The sequence below is a fragment of the Mirounga angustirostris genome, unplaced genomic scaffold (genome assembly GCF_029215605.1).
Source record: "Mirounga angustirostris isolate CCGP_5_RB_7025 unplaced genomic scaffold, mMirAng1.0.hap1 SCAF_6, whole genome shotgun sequence".
Lineage (NCBI taxonomy): Eukaryota > Metazoa > Chordata > Mammalia > Carnivora > Phocidae > Mirounga > Mirounga angustirostris.
This window is the reverse complement of record NW_026991714.1, coordinates 107,598,664-107,619,545: the sequence shown is the minus strand read 5'-3', so window position 1 is coordinate 107,619,545 and position 20,882 is coordinate 107,598,664. Positions and strand designations below refer to the sequence as shown.

The 20,882-nt window shown below is 57.4% G+C and overlaps 1 protein-coding gene across 5 annotated transcripts in view; it reads right to left on the bottom strand.

Annotated features, from left to right (window-relative positions):
• Positions 1 to 20,882, bottom strand: part of ZMIZ1 (zinc finger MIZ-type containing 1) — a 234,548-nt gene that overhangs the window by 110,477 nt on the left and 103,189 nt on the right. The window contains exon 1 of one of the 5 annotated variants that reach the window (XM_064594888.1): positions 8,387 to 8,606. The exons of the other annotated variants lie outside the window; for them this stretch is intronic. The gene's annotated coding sequence lies outside the window, so the exon portion shown is untranslated. Of the gene's footprint in view, positions 1 to 8,386; positions 8,607 to 20,882 lie in introns of those variants that run through there. 5 annotated transcript variants of the gene reach the window in all.

The window sequence follows — 20,882 nt, the reverse complement described above, 5'->3', positions numbered from 1 at the left end:
TGGCAAAGGCAGAGATGGAGAGAGAGAGAGAGAAAGCTGGAGACAGAGGAGTCCACCCACTGCTCAGTGGTTCAGGTCCTTGGGCCAAAGCAGAAGCCTGCCCATGGCCGCTGGGTTTGCTCTCCCATAACCCAGTGGGCATTTCAGGCTACAGACACAGGGTGCTGGACAGAGGCCTATGGCCCCCGGCCTTCTCCGCTCTCCTGTGGCACTGCCCTCCGGAAGTCCCCTCATCTGCCGTGTCACCAAAGGTCCCATTTACCAGGCACTTTCTGTATTCTCTCCTTTACTTTTCACGCCCACTCTGTAAGACTAGAATTACCTCCATTTTACAGACAAGGAAACTGAGGTCTGAGATCTGACAGCAGCCAAGTCCCCACCGCTAGTAGGAGCCTGTCTGAGTCCATGTCCTGGCTCTTTGCCCCCCGCGCGAACACCCTGGCTAAGGGAACTACCAGCAGAGCATGCCTGGCCCAATCTTGGGAAGAAAGGCCTGGTTGTACTTCCAAGGAGCTCTTTACTACCCAGCTCCTTGAAAGCACTTCCTATCGTCCCATTTGTATTGAAAAGGCAACTCATTTGCGTGGTTCAAAAATCAAAGTCCAGTGATGTGCTGGCCTTGTCCCCAGCCCCCAGATGGCCTTCCTGGGAGGACCAGGGTCACCAGTCTCCTGAGGGTCTCATCTTAGAGAAGCAAAGATCTATGGGTACCATCCCCTGTCACCCCTTAAAAAAAAACAAACCACATAAAATGATAGCATTCTAATACACACTACTTGGACCTTGCTTTTCTCCTCTTAATCATATCTCAAAGTTTATTCCACATCAAGATATAAAGAGCCTTTTCATTTTTTAATAGCTGCACAGTATTCCTAGGCACTGATGAATCATTGATCCAACCAAATTCTGAATGTCCACCCCTGCTAGGCCCTGCTCTAAGGCCTGAGGCCCTTCTGCTCAGAGGGCTCATGCTCCAGACAGAGTGATGAAGCCTGAAGCCGTCTCCAAATTCATACTGCAAACAGGATTGCAAGAGCACCTTTTTATATTGGCCACATCATCCACGTGTGAATTAATCTAGAGAGCATATTCTTAGAAGTGGAGTTTCTGGGTCATTTGGGCATTTGTACTTTTGATAAATGCTTTCCGGGTTCACTCTACCTTGGAGTTCTCCCACAAAAAGGTAAAAGTAGGGGTACTGCCCCACATTTATTTTTTTCTGCCCTCCAACATCCCTCTATTGACCCCGCTGATCACATGTTTATACACCCAAGTAGTCAACTTCTCCATCCATCATTTATTCATCTAAATGCCTGCCTGTCCATCTGTCTATCCATCCACCTATCCATGCATCCATCCAAACACCTCTAGTCTCCACCTGCCCACACATGCATGCTTCCAACTCACCCGGTAAATACTTTACAATATCTATACGGTGCGGGGTCCTATGCCAGATCTATGAGCCATGGAGATATGGTCCATGGTCCAAGCCAGTATTCACTCTATGTGACCCAGTAGTGACTATTCGTTGAGCTTCTCCTGTAAGTCAGGTGCTGGTCCAGGCACTGGGCATAGAGACATCGTTACTATATTCCCACTTTACAAATGAGGAAACTGAGGCTCAGAGGTTTTAGTAGCAGCCAGCTCTAGAATCCTGGCTTTCCCATCACAACCTAAACTTCGGTGCAGCTAGTAGGGAGGGGCCAGGGGTCCCCACTGAAGATTGCTGTGGTGTGGTAGGCATGTGTCATGGTAGAAGTGTCGCTCCCCTTGCTACCCTTCTAGGTCCCCCAGGCAGGGGCTGAGTTTCTCCTCCTGGGTTTACGTGTACAGAGTCCCAGCCAGCGCTCACTCTTAGAGGGCTCCTGGGGCCAGGGACAAACCATGGTGCCCAGCCGGCCAGCAGGGGGCGCTGTTGATGAAGCTAAGTACCCAGAGGGCTGGAAACCAGCACTGTGGGGCTCTCTCTTTAGGGCCCTCCTTCTCCGCAGTGAGTACCTAAGTGCCCCAAACAGAGAGGTTTTAAGCAGACTTCTCTGGCTTTCTAGGCCTTGGATTCCCCATTTGTAGAGCAGGATGGTGAGTGGGGATTAGGCGGCCTCACAAGACTCTTATCTCTAGGTAGACTTTTCCCAGGATGAACACAGCATTTTTATCTAGGGTCAGAGCCCTAGTGGGGCCTTGATAAATGTTTGCTGGATGGCTGACAGATCGTTTCTGGAGCCTGAGGGGGCACTCAGCCCACCCTGGGAAGCCCTAAGCGGGCATCAAGAGCCTAGGCCCACGTAGGCAGCCACCTTGGCACCCAGAGGCTGTTCTTTCTGCTCAATGCCCCCTCGTCTGGGCCCAGAACACTGGCAAGGAAGCTAGTAGGAAAGATATCACAGATCACAGGGACAACTGTGTGTCCTATATGTCTTAATCTATAGAAGAACAAAATGTCCATCTGATTAAGGAAACACTCACAGGTGAGATGATGTTTTTAAACTCCCGAGATCAGTGGAAATTTTTGGTTATTAATACCAGGAATGGATGGGGCTGGCAGCTCCAGCCCACAAAGAAAAAGGGTGAAGGCCTGGAAGGCTAAGGGTGCTGGGCGTGGAGAGGGGAAGGGTGGGCTGAAGGAGTTAGGAGAGGCAGCTCATTGTGGGGCAGTCTGGAATCTTGCATTTGTCCTGTCCCTGCCATGTTTAGGCAGCAGGCCTGATCCCAGGCATTGCCAATTTCCTGAATCCTAAAAGGGTCAGAGAGGTGAAGCAACTTGTTCAGGGTCACACGGCCAGGAAGGGGCTGGGCTGAGATTCAAACCCACTGCCTTTCTAACCATTCCTGTGTTTTTCTTTTCACTCCTCCAAGACTGGCGTTCAGCCTCCTGGAAGTCCTCACTCAAAGGCTGTGTCTGGGCCCAAAGAGATGTCCCCTTGCTCCATCCAACCTGTCCAAACTCATCCACTTCCAAGGCCCTGCCAGGGCCACGGGACTCCATGCAAGCGGGCCACGCGGGGAGGTGGCGCATGCTCGGCAGCCAGCAGAGGTCGCCCTCGGCCGTGGGAGCACGGCTTGGCTGGAGGGCTGCCTCCCTCCTCAGACCTTGGGCTTCTTCAAGCCTTTACAAGTAGCTACAAATCCTCCGTGGCGGCAGGTCCAGTGCCCACGGATGGCTGGGTTCCCTCCCAGCTGGAGACGGCTGACGGCCTGGCTCTGGGTGCACGCAAGGCCTCAACCCTTCCCGGCCGCCTGAATGCCTGTCTCTGAATGGCGAGTGAGCTCAAGCAGTCAAGCCCCCGCCCCACCCCCCTGGTTGGGGCAGCCATGTGCCTGTAGTCAGCTTGGGGAGTCTGGGGGGGCCTCTGCTCTGATACCTTTCTCCAGGCCTCAGTTTCCCTGCCTGGAAAACAAGGCCGCCTTGGGCAGCCCTTCGAACTCCCAACATCTTAGGATCCCTGTGTCAGGAACTCCAGCTCTTTGGAACACTCTATCTCAAACAAGTGTAGAATGCTTGACTGTCCCAAGGCCGCCCTGGAAACTGTGGGAGGGAGAGTCCCTGGTCCGGGGGAGCCTAAGATGGCACACACTCCTCCTCACCTCACCCCCTAGGCTCAGCGTGGCTTCACGCCGCATGTATGTGTTCTCTGCTATGACACCTGAGTCCCTGTGGTCTTCTGACCCAGGGACGTCTGGAAGGGCCAAGCTCCTGTTCCACACTCCTCGCCACCTAGCAGAGCACTGGCCGAGTTGACTCTTGGTGGTACCTAGCACAGAAGGCACTTCCAAGAGAAGTTAGCTGCCCTTTCCACACGGAGGGCTGCTCCGAGTTAGAATGTTGAGAACCGGAAGGATGCCGGGGGCCACCTGGTCCCATGCCCTGTGTGGCAGGACGGGGTGGGGGGCAGAGGTGGAGAGAGGGGGGCATGGAGGGAGACAAGGGCCGAGTGGGACTGGCACCCATCTGGCTGACTCCCTGACAGCGTCATGGCCCTTGGCAGGCTCCTCCCTGGAAATGGGGAGCAGGGTGCTCTTAGCTGCCCCACGGAAACGTGGGGTGCTGGGGCCCTGGAGGCAGCTCCTTAGGGTGGTGGGCCAACATCAGCTGTACTAACATCAGTATGTTTTATTTCTCACGTTTGAGGCCAACAAGCTCACCAGTAATCTCGGCTCACACGCACCCAGGGGAGAGGCATTTGTAGATGTGTGTGCACGCTCACATACATAGGCGCCCTTTTGCACACCCAAGTGCAGGTACACACACACACACACTCAAGGGCAGGCACAGATGCACTTGAGCACACACAGCTCCTGACAGCTTGCACAGGCAAGCGGCGGGGTCCCCAGGGGAGCTGTGTGAGCGGTGATGTGCAGAAATGATTCAATCACCACGCACATCTGCAGCTCAGATCCCCCGGGGTGAGCGGTGCTGGCAGCAGGGGCGGGGCGGGGGGGGCTTACCTACAGCCCACAGAGCAGAGGCTACGTTCCAAGACATCGCCAGGGCGAGTGAGTTTGGGACCTACCCACTGCTCAGCCTGGTGGGAGAGCCTGGGGGTCCAGTGGATGCATCCCGGCCAGCTCCTTTACCAGCTCTCAGACTCCAACAGAGGCAGATGTCATGGGCCCGGGGTTCAGCAGTGACCTGCCAACCTTGCATCTGACGTGTCAGCTGAGGTCCTCCTTGGCCTGGCCGCCGCCTCCCCACTACTTCAGCCACACCCCGTGTCCTCCACATGGGGCTGCTCCCTGCATCCTGGACCATGCTCTGGAGATCATACCTCCATGTCTTGGCTTCTGTCCCTCAGCCCGGAATTCCTGGCCCCCTTCATCTATCAAGGCCTGGGACAGCCATCACCCTCTTTGCAGGTTTCCCCCAGCACAGCTACTCACTTCCATTCCTGTGCCCCAGTGTCATGCACCACCTTGGTGGTACTAAACCAGTAGTATGTCTTTGTATCTGTCTCCCCCATCAGCTGGGCTGTTTTCTGGTTATGGAGTCCCAGCCCCCAGCCCGGGGGCCTGGTCCCTAGCAGGTGCTCAGCAATGCTTATTAGATGGGTGGATGGACGTCCATCGCTGGGCATACACGCGAGCCCCAGTGGCAAGAGCTGAAAACCCAATGCCCTGGCCCCCATCAGAGGAACTCTGGCCTCAGAGAGACTCCCATCAACCCAATCTAAGCTTCCCAAAGGGTGATGCCTGTACTGTTGGGGGAAGAGGGAGGATTTCAGGTGGTCTGTGAGCACAACGTGTACATTTTCACAGTGAAGTGTTTGAAGTGAGTCTGTGGATATAATTATTTAGGATGAGGTTAACTTGGGGAACAATGGCAGACCTAAGTGGATTAAAGAAACATTTTAGGGGACGCCTGGGTGGCTCAGTTGTTAAGCGTCTGCCTTCGGCTCAGGTCATGGTCCCAGGGTCCTGGGATCGAGCCCCGCATTGGGCTTCCTGCTCCGTGGGGAGCCTGCTTCTCCCTCTCCCACTCCCCCTGCTTGTGTCCCCTCTCTCGCTGTGTCTCTCTCTGTCAAATAAATAATTAAAATCTTAAAAAAAAAAGAGAAACATTTTAAACATAGTATAAATGGGATGAAGGTGATGGAGGTTAGGGAAGCACTGATCTAATCTGACACCCTCCTCGTCTCAGGGGTGAAGGAGCAGCAGCTCAGAGAGGGGCAGGAGCGGCCTGTGGTCACACGGCACGTGGCTCCTCCACACCTTGGTGGCCCGCACTAGGCACACCACTTGGTGGCAGAGCGAGAGGGCAGGGGTGGAGCAAAGCCCGTCAGAGGAGAGTGACTCTGTGCCCTAGCCCAGAGAAGTCAGGGAAGGGCAGAGGGATGGGAGATGGGAAGGGAGAGGGAGGGAAGAGGCAGCCCCAGGCAGCTGACCAGGACCAGCTGCTCCCCATTCTTGGCCAGGCAGCTGGAGCAGGACCTTGCCCTGGGCCAGTGTGAGGCCCCTCCGGATGGCGGGGGGGTGGGCCCTGACAGTCAGACCTTCCTGGCTGAGAGGCTGGGGGAGGCCACTTTATCTCCCTGAGCCTGGGGTTCTCATCTGTCAACCCTGGCGGAGGAGCTGAGAAAGGGAAGTCACTCAGGAGACCAGCTTCTGAAAAGGGAAATTCTGATCTGGACAACAGCTCTTCCAAATCCAGTTCCTCCCTCCTCAACTCAGGGAGTGCCCCCATGCCAAGATGTGCCGAGGCTCTAGCCTCCTGGCCGCGTGGGGCAGATGCTTTGGCTTGGCACTCGAGGCTTCTGGAAGGGTGGGGGCCCGCTTCTCTCCGTGACCCCATCTCGGAGCACCCGCCCTGGTCTAGAGGAACACCCCCTGTCAATGCGGGGGGGCGGGTAATGGGACAACACGACAGACCCTCGCTGTTTAGAGTGGGGGCTTCCTGAGGGCTGGCCCTGCAGAGCTGCCGGACAGGCTGTTCTGGAACCCACATGCTAATCCAGAGGGCGGGATGACTTCCTTGGGAGAACATGTGTCAGTGCTGCCCTGTCAAGAGTGCCGGCCCGCGGTCCCAGCCCACACGGTGCTGGGAATCCCAGCTGCACTTGGGTGTGCCTCGTCCCTCCGGGGCATGCAATGACGCCTGAACCCTCCTGCCCGCACCCCCCCCCCCCCCGCGCCCGTCTCCAAATCCATGACCTCACAGTGAACTTGCTCTGACAGCTTCTCTCCCCAGCCGGAAAGAAGGCCAGCTTCCATCCCGGACAAGGTCACTGGGTTTTCTTGCACCCCCAGAGTGGGAAGAGAACCTAAACAAGTCCTGAGCTTGCATGTGGCAGACGTTAGATTCTCTCCCTCACCACCCCCTCGCTCCTCAGGATCCCACACCCGCCGAGGTGTCCCAGTTATCAGGACGGTACTACAGGTGAGGACACTGGCCGGCCTGCTCGAGGCCCTGCTCCTGAGAAGCTGACAGTGCCAGGACTGGGACCCTCGTCTGCTCACACTCCCCATCACGCTCTCCGCGGCAACGCGGCCGGCCTTCCTCAACTAGACGCTTCCTCCCCTGGCGTGAGGAAGGTGCCTGAGGAGGGCTGAGGACAGTGCAGAGACAGGGAGTCGTGCCTGGGGCGGCGCCGGGCCGGGCCTGGGTCACAAGCTTGCCCCAGGACAGTGGCACTCAGGCAGTGGCCTTTACCTGCTCCGTCTTGAGGCTCGTGCCGGCAATTCCGAAGGCTCAGATGGGGAAGCATGGGGACAGTTCTCTGAGGACCCCTGGAGGACAGGGGGTGAGATGAAGCTGGAGATGGAGCCAGGACCCCCTGATCACCAGGTGGAGTCCTCTAGAGGCACAGAGGTGTTCTCCACCGCCCTCTCTCTACCCAAGCTCCTCAACGCTCCAAAACCACCTGCCTGGCATTCTGCAGGAGCTCCAGACGGGCACGTCCAAGGGAGAGCCAGACAGAACTAGATGAGCCATTAAGGGCCACCTAGGGGGCAGGGATGGCGTTGTGAGAAGTCACCCCCACCCCCCATATCCCCGGCAGGCACAGCTAATCAGTCACTGGACTCTTCCCACTGAACCCAGGCATGGCCCGCCAATCCTCCACACGCCCTTGTGCCAGCCATTCTCAACCACCTGGTACTGACACAGGAGGAGACAACTTCTGGGCAGCCCCATCTTTGAAAGGAGAGTGAACAGAGAGGCCTAGCCAAGGGAGGGCTTAGTCTGGGGTCACCACCCCATCAAGGCATGAGCAGAAATCTGCACTCAGATTTCTCAACTTCTGACTTTGTACTGTTTCCCCTAAACTGGAAGTCAGAGCCAGGCTCTTTCTGAGCTGAGAGGCCACATACGGACCACTCAGGTGAGCCAACCATGTCTCAAGCAACCCCACACCATAGCTTCACAGCAGCTTGTGAACCATTTTGCCAACGAGAAAATGGAGGCTCAGAAGGGATGGGCGATTTCTACCCAGTCACACAGGGAAGTGTGGCCGACCCACCATGGTAGTTCCTCCCGAGCCTGGGCTCCTTTAGCTAGTTGCTGTGAGTGGTCAGATTTTTTTTTTTTTTTTTTTAAACATCTCAAGAAATAAAAAGTTAGGGAGGGAAACAAAGGAATCAGAAAGCAGATATTTATTTGCACTAAGGGTGATAGAGGATTAAAAAAAACCCAAACAGTCCTCATGCCTTAGATCTAGAAGGGATCCTCGCATCTGCTCAGGCCTATCCTAACATTTACAGATGAGGAAACTGAGGCCCACGGCAGGGGTAGGGGTGGGGGTGGAGTTGAAGTAGAGCCTTGAAGACCCTACTCTGGGTCAGAGGTGGGGCCAGGGCTCACACCCAGGCCTCAGGAGCCCTAGCCGCCCTGAACCCCACTCTCTCTCTGCCCCTCCCTGTGTCTAGGCACTCCCTGTGGCCGTGGAGAGCTTACCCCGGGGCCTGCTGGGGGAGCAGGGGCCCCTCTCCCGCTGCCAGCGCCTGTGGCTTCCCTGCAGGATGACTGCGAGGTCCCCATGCTCCATGCAGAGATTCTCAGCATCCCAGCTGGGCTAAGGCTGACACACTGACCCCTCAAGGGCGCGCGCCTCCGGAAGGCCGGAGAGCAGGGGCTGAGTCGGCTGGGTCTGGTGCCTGTCATCTGATCTGCACTCAGGGAGTTGCTGCGTGTGAGGCTACTCAGGGACTGGGCCACCCCCGTCCCAGGCAGGGAGGAGGGGCCTCATCCCTGGAACCCTCCAGGCACAAACCAGGCATCCCACAGGGAACCTGAAAGCGTATTTCCCGAATGTCGGCTAAGAGACAAAGTTCACACCGGGTGTTCCGAAGCCGCATGCTGACGTACACTCTGGCTGTTCAAGGCACTCCACAGTTTACAAAGCACCGCGTCGGAGCCTCAGTTGGCCCTGTATCACCCCATCTTACACAGGCAGGAGAGCTTAGTGATCAAGATCACCAGGCTGCCTGGGTTCAAATTCTGGCTCTGCCGCTTGCTAGCTTCTGTGACCTAGGGCAAAACGCTACTCTCTGCGTGCCTCAGGCTCCCCATCTGTAAAACGGAAGCAGTCATAACAGTGCCTGCTTTGTTCACTGAGTTAGGGAATAGGAAGCCCGAGCACACGAGAGCGTTGTTGGCTCTACGCAAGGCCCAGGTGGGTCTTATCATCTGTCTCCATCACAGGCAGGAGGAAACCAGGGCCAGAGAGGAGCCGGTGCTTGCTGGAGGGTGGGGGGCGGGTGGGGGGCTTGGTGGTAAATGCCACCGCCCTAGACACTGAAGATCTTCATCCTTTTTTTTTTTTTTTAATGTATTCAAAAAAATCTCGTTTTTAAGTCTCGTTTTAAATCTAGTTGCAGCAACATTTTAGGTGGAAGTTCAGTTTTTGCAACAACAAAAGGGGCTGTGCTCTGGATGAAGGGGTGCTGAGGGGCTGCTCACTCTGCTTGCTCTCACACAGGCAACCCTGGGAACCACCCCGTGGGCTCAAGGCTGGGCCTCTAAGGACGTAGGTGGCTGAGGTAGCCCCATGCCCACCGATCAGAATGCCAGGGTGAGGAGCTGAAGGGCTCTGTCCAAGTGGCAAAGGCGAGTTGTGGAAAGTTCCAGATGGAAGGAGGGATCAGGTTGGCGCTTCACAACATGTGAGCTGAGCTCTGTTCCTCCCGGGCAGCAGCCTGGACACCCACGTGAAGTCTGTCCAGGCGGGCAGTGTCACGGATGGAGGCAGGGAGGCCAGAGGGAAAACACTACCTATTCTGGGCAAAAAGAGGGTGGGGCCCTGTGCACCTGGGATGAGGCTGCCTGAGGTCTGTTCCTCAGAAACCGGGCCCTTGGGATCACCCCCAAACAAACGACTCTCTGGTCTGATTAGCTGGAGGCAAGCTGTGTATTCTACCCTCCCCGGGAGATCATGAAGGCACTCTCCTCTGCGAGGGCTCGGAGAACCTGGTTTTTCCCGAAGTTACTATATTGCAAACCACTTTTTTTTTCACTAAACACATTTTAAAATTCCACAGAACTTGTTTTCCCAGGAACTGGCTTTGAGAAATTCGGACCTAAGGGAGGGTGGCTGTAGGGTAGAGGCCAGGCCGCAGGAAGAGAAGAGAGAGGAAGACAGGCGGGCTGGAGGGCTGAGGGAGGGGGACCAGAAACAGAAGTGTCTGTGGGACGAGAAGCCACAGGACACCTGTGTCAAGATATGAAACCCACCACCCCTGACGACTGGGGCCCTGGATTCTGAATTCAGTATCATGGCCAGCGCGATACACCCAACCGGCCTGGAGCCTGCCCCCCCGGGAGAGGGGTCCCCTCAGCTCTCTCGCCCCCAGCAAGGCTGGCCCAGGTCAGGAGAGCTGCCCAGGCCAGGGCAAAGGCCAGAGCTGGAAGGTCACATGAGCTGCCTGAGGCAGAGACTGGTTCCTCCTCTGCCCCACCCAAGCCAAGAACTGCCAAGGGAGGGCATGGGCCAAGGTGGCCAAGAAGGCCAGAGTTCATTCACCCTCTGAGGCCATGGGGGTGGGGAGCTTGGGGCAGCCACTCGGCAACCTCTGTTGGTAGTTGTGAATAATAATGAGATAATAATGAGAACAAAAGGGGTAGCATTAAGTATCTGCTGTGTGTCAGGGAGCACATTTGGCGTTTTATGTGAATTATCATGGTAACAATATAACCGAAGGTAGAGTGATGAGCGCTATCTACAGATGGGAAAAGGACTACAGAAAATGATGAAGGAACTCGCCCAGGATGACAAAAGTACAGAGCTGGGATCTGAACCCACACCCATCAGACCTCGAAGCCCAGCAGCCAACCCCTAAACCAGGCTCCCTGTGCACCATCCTGGGGCTTTGCAGATGGGCAGGCCCCAGGCGGCCCTGGAAGAGGCCTTCAGGTCAGTCATCCCCAGGTGCTGCCCCGTGCTAGCTTGCACGAGCTGTCCCCAGCCCAAGAGGGCCACGTGGGCAAGAGGTCCGTTCTCAGGGGGCTCCTGTGCCGTGAACATGCAGTCGGCCTCTCTGGGCCTGTTTTCTCAGCCCCTGAAGGATGGGGCTGATTGAGGTGTCACATGCTTCCCCAAGCGCCCCTAAACCTCCAAGGGTAGCTGAGGGCACTCAGCATGCACCTGGCCCTTTCACACACATTACTTCACTTACTCCTCACACTGACCCAAGGAGCTGGGCATCACTGCTCAGACTTTACAGATGAGGAAACAGAGGCCCAGAGAGGTTATGTAACTTGCCTAACACAGCAGGGCAGTGGAGTTGCTGGGACGGAAACCTGGGTTTGACACACTTCAAAGGCCTCCCCGGCCTGATGCGGAGCTAGAACAGAGGACAGGGGAGGGATTCCCACCAGGCGTGGGCCCAACGCCACTGTGTGACCACAGCACTCAGTCCTTGGACTGCCTGACCTTGGCAAAATGCGGGAGGATGAGATGATTCCTAAGGCATTTTCTAGGTTTAATGCTCTGGCAGGAGGCTGGGGGAAGTAAGGATTAAAAAAAAAAAAATGAGGGGTGCCTGGGTGGCTCAGTCGGTTAAGCGTTTGCCTTCGGCTCAGGTCATGATCCCAGGGTCCTGGGATCGAGCCCTACATCAGGCTCCCTGCTCAGTGGGGGGTCTGCTTCTCCCTCTGCCTTCCCCTGCTGGTGCTCACTCTCTCCCAATCTCTCTTTCAAAAAAAAAAAAAAAAAGTGAGATGACATCCTTGCATTCTAGAAACCCAGAATCCAGGCGAAGGCCCACGAACTGCTGGGAGCACCCACCAGGGGGGCTGGACAATGGAAGGCTCAGGGCTGGGCTGGGGGCATCCCACAAGCTCTCTGGAGGAGGACGGGTGGAGCAAGGCCCCAAGGGCTGGGGGCTTGGCTCCCCGCAGGGACTGGGCAGAGGGCTGAGGCTGAGGGTAGCTAGGATGGGGCAGGGAAGGCCTGTCTTATTTTGGAAAAACAACCACATGCACAGTCTCTTTCTGACCAGACCCTGGCCAGTCTGAAAGGGTGGCATCCGGGTCTTTCTTAAGGGACAGGGTACTGAGATGAAGCAGGACGTCCGCTCACAATTCATCTGCTTTTTAATTAACTCGCCCTGCTGCCTTAAGTGATTCCCTGCTTACTCTCATTCTTTTGAAAATTCCAAAGTGCTATTTCTGACCTGTGATTTGCTATTGCTGTACGTCTCTGTAAGCAGTGTTTTAGCTTAAGTGGCAGTTGCATATTAATTACAAAGTTAATTATGTGCTGTGTAATCATGCTGTAATTCATTAGTTTACTCTACACTCTTAGAGCCTCATGCTAATAGCAAGATCTGACAGAGGGTTTCAGGAGTCACCAAGAAAGACCTGTTGAAAATCCAGCATGGGGTGGAAGAGGACTCGACACCACATCAAAATGGCTCCTCGGGACCCACATGCTTGACCTGGGGCCGGGTCTTGGGCCCCGTGAGGCTGATCTCAGGGACAGAGGCCCCCGGCCCCCGAGTGCTGCCTGTAGACCCTCCTTGGCCGAGGAAAGGATAGTGGAAAACCTAGCAGGCTCCTGTTTTTCTCCCCCACCCCACAGAAGTGCAAGGACAGGAAGAGAATTTGTTTAAAATTACTTACGGAACAGAGAGTCACTTCTAGGTGGAAATTAACTGCTCAGATCACCAAAACAAAGTGGCCCTGAGAGCAGAGACAGGGGGCCAGGCCTATGAGGGGCCCTGGGAGGAGGCGGGTCCGAGGCAGGGGTGCAGAGGGAGGAGACCCAGGCCCAAGAGGGGCTGGGGGGGGGGTTTGGGATTTGGAGCAAGGTCCCTTCACATCGTTTGCCTTCTCTACCGTATCCCCCAAAGCATTCAGGGCTCTTGAAAGTGAACACTGGCCCCCTTTCTCTCTCCCTCCTTCCCTGTGTCGGCTTTGTCTCCTAATAAGCTGATGCACGGGGTCACTGCGGCCTGGCCGGGAGTCTGGACTGCACTCCTAGACAATCTCCAGACTCTCTGAGACCTCGGTGCCTCGCGGGTGCAGCTGGGTGAGGGCTCCATGCCTCCCTGCACAGGGTCGGAAGATGGATGGGAAGGAAATGGGGGCTCTCCAGACCCTGCCCCCACCTGACCGCTCTAGGTCCTCCCAGAGGGCTCTTTTCTAAGAAGAACCATCTTGGCCTGGGCCCCGAGTTGTCAGCCACTGAGGAACCACCCATGACCCTCCAATGCCATTTAAAAGTCAATGTGAGGAAAGCCAGGCCTGCTGCAAACCGCTCCCCCCCACCACCAAATCTGCAGATCAAATTTCAAGCCGTGAGGGGACAGGAAGGCTGTGACCTATCCCGGACATAGCGATCTGGTGGCTGAGACCCTCTGCTTTCCAAATATAAACCTGCTTGTTTTATTTCTGCTGACAGCTGAACAACAACAAAAAAAAATGTGGTAGTCCTTCCCCTTCTGGCTCCAGTCACCAAGAGGAGAGAAGGGCTCAGAGCCCCAGCTGGCATGGGAGGAAGATAAATAAGAAAAAACAAAACATGTCCTTGTGCTACAGTGGAATGTTTAAAAAAGAGGTGAAAAGCACAAGGTCAGGGGCAGATTTCATTTTCTATCATTTCAGCAGGCTCCGGGAGGAGACGGGATGCTGCCGACTCGACAGTTTTGGGGGAATCAGTTTTGGAGGGAACTCATTTTTGGGGAGGGGGGAGGGCGGGTGTCTTAACAGCCAAAGCACTGTGGTTTCCCTTCCAGGGAACACACTGGTTTCCCTAGCAACGGAGAAGTCCAGCCTCCAAAGTTCTGCCCGGAGACCAAGGCTTGGCCTGGGATGCTCCCGACAATTACCCACGGCCAAGGCCTCACTGTCCGGCTCGCCTGGGCTGCGAGCTGGGGGTGGGGGGAGAGGTGCAAACAGCGGGCCCCAGTCCCCTTCTCTTCCCTCCACTCTTGAGCACACAGCTACTCATCCTCAGATCACTGCCTCCTAGGGCTTTAGGACGGAGCAGGTAAAGATGCCAGAAACAACTTGGACACGAGCCTGCGTGTGACGGCACCCGAGGACCCCGAGGGAGCAGTGAAGGCTCTAGGGTGGACGGCCAAGGGACCGGCAAGGCCGAGCCTCCTGTCCGGCACGCTTCGGCCTCATGCGGCTGGCATGGGGGAACTGCATCAGAAGAGAGCAGGTCCAAATTTCTGAGCTCCTCTCCCTCCACCCAGGGTCTCTCAAGTGGCTCCCCAGGTACCTCCTGGATTTGAGGGCCCATCTTCCCAGAGAGGAACATTTAAACACCTGGCCGGGGAAGATGCCCTCGGTGCACCAGGTGTGGGAGGGAATGGGGGGCAGGTGGGAGGAAGGAGAGGAGGCAGCCAGGGGCCTTTGCTTCTCAGGACTTATCTGGCCGCCAGGTGCTGTGCTAAGTGCTCCACACACATTATCTCATTTAATTCGCCTTCTACGTGCCCAGTGAAGCAGGCAGAGTTACTCCTCGCTGGAGGGGACTGAGGGGTCAAGTGACCTGCCCAAGGCCACCCAGTAAGTGAGAGCCGGGAGCCATACCTGCCAGTCCCCAAGCCTGTTCTTATGCCAGGGGCAGGGACAGGAGAGTGGACCCGCCTGGAGACTGACTCCCCTGTTGCTGGTAGAAGGGAGACAGAGGTTCCAGAACTCACTCCTCCGCTCCCCTCACCTCAGCCTCCCTCTGCCTCTACACATTCCCCAGGAAGACGGGCCAAGGAGCAGAGCCACCTGGAGGTTCCGAACCAGCATGCAGACATGACCTGAGGGCCTGATATCATGTCCTTCATAAGCTCCATCTCCCTTATGCCCAGGGCAGCCCCACGAAGTAGGGAGTCATGGTCCCTTTCATCGATGAGGGACGGGGGGGCTCAGTAGCTTGCCTGAGTTCACACAGTTAGCAAGAGGGAAGGCAGGGATTCAAAACCTAGTCTGATGCCAAAATACAGATATCTCTTAATTAATGATGATGATGATGGTGATGAATAGCCAAGCCTGCATGAGCTTATGTGATGTGCCTCTTGTATTTAAAGCACTCTACACATACTAACTTATTTTATTCCTCAGCCATCCTATGAAGTACATGCTATAATTGGTTCTATTTCACTGATGTGGAAACTGAGGCACAGAGCTCTGTAAGCAACATGGCTATAAGGCCTAGGCCAAGGTCAGGACCCAGCCAGGCAGACTCTTGAGCTTATACTAGTAACCCACACGATGTGCTGTTTCTCCAACCACTGGACATCCTGACTCCCAGCCTTGAGTGTTTGATTCTGGATGGTTCTGGGATCCTGTAAGGCTAGGCAGCAGTTGGGGACCTGCGATTTTCCCTTCCTAAAGCTCAGCTCCCTGGAGAGCTCCTTCTCCCAGCCCAGGGAATGGCGGGCAGGACCCAGACTGCATTTCTGCGTGTGTGTGTGAGCGTGCGCATGTGTGTGCCTCAGGCCCACGCTGTAGCCAGGGTGTGCATGCAGCTGATTTATAACCCTCAGAGAAAACAGAATTGCAAATCTCACCCACAAATCTTCCCTATCGAGGTACTTGTGACAGGCAGACATGCTGTGAATTCCCAAGAACAGGCAGGCCTTCCCCCAGCCTTGGCTCCCTCATGCTCCCTGCTCCTGAAATGGGCCCAGCTGAGCTGGCCAGCTCAGCCCAGGGAGTGGCCGCTGACCTCGTGGCCCGGTCCTGCTCGTCAGAAATGCTGGCTCCTGAGCCATCCCAGGCCTGAGAAAGCCCCAGAAGGGACAGGTGACTTTCCCACTCCGGGGGTCCCACCGCATGTCAGCCCTCACATCCAGTCCTCACTGGTCAGATGGCGAGGAGCAGGGCCCGTAGCACCTGCAGAACCGAGAAGGGGGAGACCAGCAGACATCTATTGAACCCACATTGTTCACCTCATCGTTCTGCACTAAATGCTTTATGATTGTCTCATGTGGAGCAAGGCTCAGAGAGGTTATGTGACTTGGGCTCAGACCCCAACACGGGCAACCTGATTCCAGAGCTCCACTGTGTTCCCTCAAATCTTCAAACCCATTAGGGGTCCCTGGGCCCCGTTCCTGGCACACAGACATTCACTCCAGTTCCCTCCAGTGCAGATAATGGGGGGCCAGGTTTGGGTCTGGTTGGAGTCACCCCACGGGTGGCTGACTCATCAGGAAGATGCTGCCAGCTTCTCTACACCCTGACCCAGGGCTGCCATACTCCAGGCCCGGCTCACACCATCCCCTCCAGACCCGGCTCCAGGGGGCACTGTGACGGCTGAGCAGAAAAGGGACACATGCCCTCTTCCTCCCATCTTGCCCTGCAGAGCCTTCCCTGGGAGCTGGCATGGTGGCTTGGCACATGCCACTGGACCCTGGGACCCAGCACTTGGGCCGTTGTGGAGGTCTGTGATGGCCCAGTCACTTCTGCTGCTCCACCCCCATGGGTGGGAGGATGAGCAGGGCGGGCGGGCGGGGGGAGGCCAGGCAAGGAGGAGCTGTGGGGGGGGGGGGGGGTGCGCGCGGGGCAGCTGAGGGCCAGGGTGGGCCTAGTCTTGACTCCGCTCTAGTCTCCTGTGTGATCCAGGCTAGTCCACTGCCCTTTCTGAGCTGGGTCTTTTCTAGCTGGAAGATGGGTTTGGTTTGCCTACATGATACTTGGGAGGATTAAATTAAATGAGTATGAGAGAGCCTGTGACTCTTGAGAGACTATGCACACACACACATGTGCACACACACACATGAACACATGCAGACATATACACACATGCACGCACACACGCACACACAGAGCTGGGGTCACATGGGGTTACAGGAATCCCCATCCGGCCCAAAAAGCACTCCACAGCAGGCCACCCTTTCGTGAGGTGCCTCTTGGGGTTGGCACCAGGGTGAGAGGCCCGGCTCCTCCTCCAGTTCAGACTCCCTTAGTTCCAAACCTATAATTCCTGGCAGGGAAAATGACAGCTTTGCCCAGCGGCTGCCCTCGGCCGATGGGCAGGGAGCTGGGCGGTAACCGTGGTGGAAGCTGGGAGGCGGGCCCGGGACACACAGCCTCGGAGTCAGAGGAGGTCAATTGGGTGGGGGACAAATGCCATGGGGGCTGTGGGCTTTGGGGCGGGTGGACGATGGATGAGAGGGCAGGGCTAGGCCCAAGGCCCCAGGGCTGGCTTGAGGTTGGCCCTCTGTAGCGCATGACCCAGGGAGGGTCAAGCAAGGGTACATGACCCTGGGACCGGAAGCACAGGGAGGGGACCTCTGCAGGGAGGCTCACGGCATATAGGGCCTGAGACCCTGAGGCAGGCTGGCTAGGCCCCTGGAGCAGCAAGGCAAGCACCGCCCAGGGCTTGAGGTTTGGGGTTTGGGAAGCTGCAAACGCACTGATTCCTGGGCTCTGTCCCAGCCTCCCTGGGAGGGCTGGGGAATCAGCATTTTAGAACGAGCCCCTGGGATCTGGTTGCAGCTGAGTGGCAGGTGGCCGCCTAGGAACCCCCGCATTTCCTCTGCCCCTGGGAGGTGCTGGGGTTTCTCCTGCCTGCGCTGCCTTCCCCTCAGCACCAACCTCCAGATGACAGTGCCATGGACACTCCAGCCACCTCTGCCGAGCTCGGCTGCTCACCACCTGTCTCCTCGGAGGCACACAGCCCGCCCGGGGGAGGGGCCTCACGACCGTGTCCGCTTACTGATGCCTGGTCAGCGAGGCTGGGGCCAGCCCCTGAGCTCTCCTTCTGGGCCCCTCTCCACCGAGAACAGCTGTCAAGGAGCTAAACTCCGGGGGCTCTCGGCCTCCCCCCTCAAACCTGCTCTGGCAGGGAGCCTGTCCCCAGCCCCCAGAGTTGCCAGGCTCTCGGTCTAGGGCCATGTGCACCCCTGACCCATCTCACTGGGGAACGGAAGGTTCTGTCTCTTGGGAAAGAGACATCTCCCCCCCTCCCCCAGCCACGCTGCCCTCTCTGTGGCCACGCGCCCTCTCTCAGCAAGGGTTTACTCTTCTAAACTAGGAAGCAGGAGCAGGCCAGACCTGGCGATGTGCAGGCTGTGAGGGAAGGTTGTTCAGGTGGACAGAAGGCTTGAACAGAAGCTGCACTAGGCGCAGCTGGGAATGTGCCCAGGCGGGCTGGGCCAGAAGATGGGCTGAGGCTCCGTCTGAAGTTGGGCTGAGGGGCAAGGGTGAGATTGGGATTGGAGTCAGTGTGGGGTTTCTCTGACCGGGGTTGCCTGAAAGGAAAGTCCCTTGTGGGCACTCAATATTCCTGAGCAGGGGCCCTTGGCCATTGCCCCAACACCTCTGGGTGACAACGAGGGATCGGCTGAGACAATCTGCTCTTAGGCAGGCCACAGTGTTTGCTTGGGGCTACTCCAGAGGGCCAGCTTGGGCTCCCACACCCCCAGGGAGCCCAGAGGAAAAAGGGGGTGCAGTCGGTCTCCTTTGGACCACCCTGAGCACAGGGGTGGTAGGGTCTGGGCCTGCCTAGCAGTGTTGCTCCCAGACCCAAGCCCTGGGGTGATGGGCCCTGGGAAGAGATGAGCCCACATGGGTAGCAGGGCTCCTGGCTCTGGCCAGGGTCGGGGTCATAGGGACCACCCAGCTCAGGCCTGGAGGCAAGGGCACCTTCCTGGGGCCTCCACAGGCGCAGACTGTGCTGGACCAGGGCTCCCAGCTGGCATCCCCGCAGTCACCATCCCACCTATTTTCCTGTTGCGTATTTGAAGACCGGTTATGCTTGAGGACCGGGCCACACAGCAGTGCGGGGGTGTGCACAGCCTGGCACCCTTATGCATTTCCTCCGTCCCTGCCCCTGGAGAGGCCCAAGGAGCCCGAGGACTGGTCTCCGGGGGGAGTGGGCTTCCCGCCTTCATCTGGCCCCCCACCTCCTGTCTTTTCCCTCATTCTTGACCTCTAGGACGGTGTGAGGCATGAGGCCTACCCTCACCCTCAGCCATCCTCCAGGAAGGGGACAGAAGGACAGGCCAGAGTACATGTGGACGAGGGGCTAGTCAGCCGAGGATGGGGCCTGCCTGCTTCTCTCTGCCCAAGGGCGGGGGTCTACAGCCAGGGGCCCGGCGCAGGGGTGGGTGGCTCGAGTGGTAGTTGCTCCTAAGGCCTGCCTGCCCGCCTGGTGCGCCTGCTCACCTGCTGCCCAGTCCCCACTTGCCATGGCCTCGGCCAGCCCCTTCCCTGCCCCCTCGCGGGCCTGAGATGGCTGTCGCCATGGCAACCCTGCTCATTCAGTCCAGGATAATGAAGCCAATGTGTTTTTCATTTCCATGAGCGGAGTGCGGAGCGGAGCGGGGGAGGGGGCTGTCCCCTCTCAGCCCCTCCTCTGGGGGAAGGCAGCCTGGCGAGAGAGAGAGAGAGAGAGAGAGAGAGAGAGAGAGAGAGAGAGAGAGACCTGACCAGCGGCGGCACAGACACCAGTGGGAAGGGGGTGGGACCCGGAGCCCCCAAACTCTCAGCCCACCACAGCAACCATGTGGTTGGACAATGCCAGCCAGAAGGGCAGCCTTCCCTGCCAACACCTAGACTGGGAAAGGTGGCCTGGAGACAGGCAAAGCGGGGCCCCATTTCTAGCTGTGTGACCTCGGGCTCGTGACTTCACCTCTCTGGTCTCGCTTCAGTAGAAGGAAGTTCACCAAGCATTTATTGGGTCCCTTTCAAGTGTCTGGCCTTCTGCTTTCCCTGGAGAACCTGAAAAGGCCCAGACAGAGCCCCTTGGTCGTCTAGGAGTCTGTGGGTCAGCAGGAGAAGTTTCTAGCAGGCACATCTCTCAGCCGTAAAAACAAGGCCGGAACGCATGCCTGTCACCACGGATCTTTGAGCTACTATTCAGAGGGGAGGTTGACGTGAAGTTACGCATGTGAGCATGCCTGGCGCACACATCGGCACACGTTAGGCGTTTTAAGTGTCAACCTCCTTCTCTTCCTCATCCTGGTCCCGGGTCCACAGCACAGAGAGCTGATACGTAAGAGATCCTGCTATGGGAGTCAGTGCTCGAGGCTGCCCTCACGCCTCTCCTTCCTCTCTTCGCCCAGATAGAGACCTGCCCATTCAGTCGGAGGTGAAACCGAGGCCTGAGCAGGGCTGGGGTGGGCCGGGCATAGGGGCAGTGGCCTCCGGCCAGCCCACACCATCAGTGACAGCCCTCATCTGTGGCCCAGACGGGAGAGAGCAGGGCTGTCTGGGAAACCCACGGCCCACAGTTGCCGCCAGTCGCACCCCTCCTCCAGCCCCTCTCCAAGAGCAGGAAGCCAAAAGCACTCACGCAGAAAACCCTGGCCTGTCTCGCCCCCGCCCCCCAATAATTCAATCACCTTGGAGGCCAGTGGCCCTCTCTCCTGGCTGGGCTGACAGATTGGAGGGGGAGGGAGGGGAAGCATGCAGAGGGAGGAGTAGGGGGGAACCAGGGAAGCCGACATGGAAAAATCAGAGCAAGGCTTGAAAAATGAAGAAATAAACCTGCCAGGAGGGAGACAGCCTCCATCCGTCCTCCATAAAGCTGTCTTAAGGGCCACCAAGGACGTTGGCGGGTGGAGGGGGTCGGAGATGGCTCCTCCCGGGACCCCAGCTGGGCTCCAGCCCCCGCCTGGTGAGGGGTTGGTAAGGAGGAGGGCCTGGGGAGCCTGAGGGTTAGAAGGGGCAGGAGTGTGGGAGGCACAACTGTGGGGAGAACAGGGCTGGGAACAGGGGCCTCCCGTCCAGTTGAGGCACCCACACTGGCACACAGTAAGCACTCAGTGTTGCACTGTCCGAAGGAACGGATCTCTGCCTGCAGGCAGCTGGCGAGCAGGGCCTGGGTAGCAGGCTCACGAGCCACGAGGACCTGGTGGAGCCTGTGCGCCCATTTCACAGATGGGGAGGCGGGTCAGACAGGCCCACAGTCGCATGGCAAATCAGAGCCACTTGGGTTCCCCAGCCCGGGGTCCAGGCCAGGGCACCTTCACCATGAACTCCAGGGTTGGGGCCTCTCCCC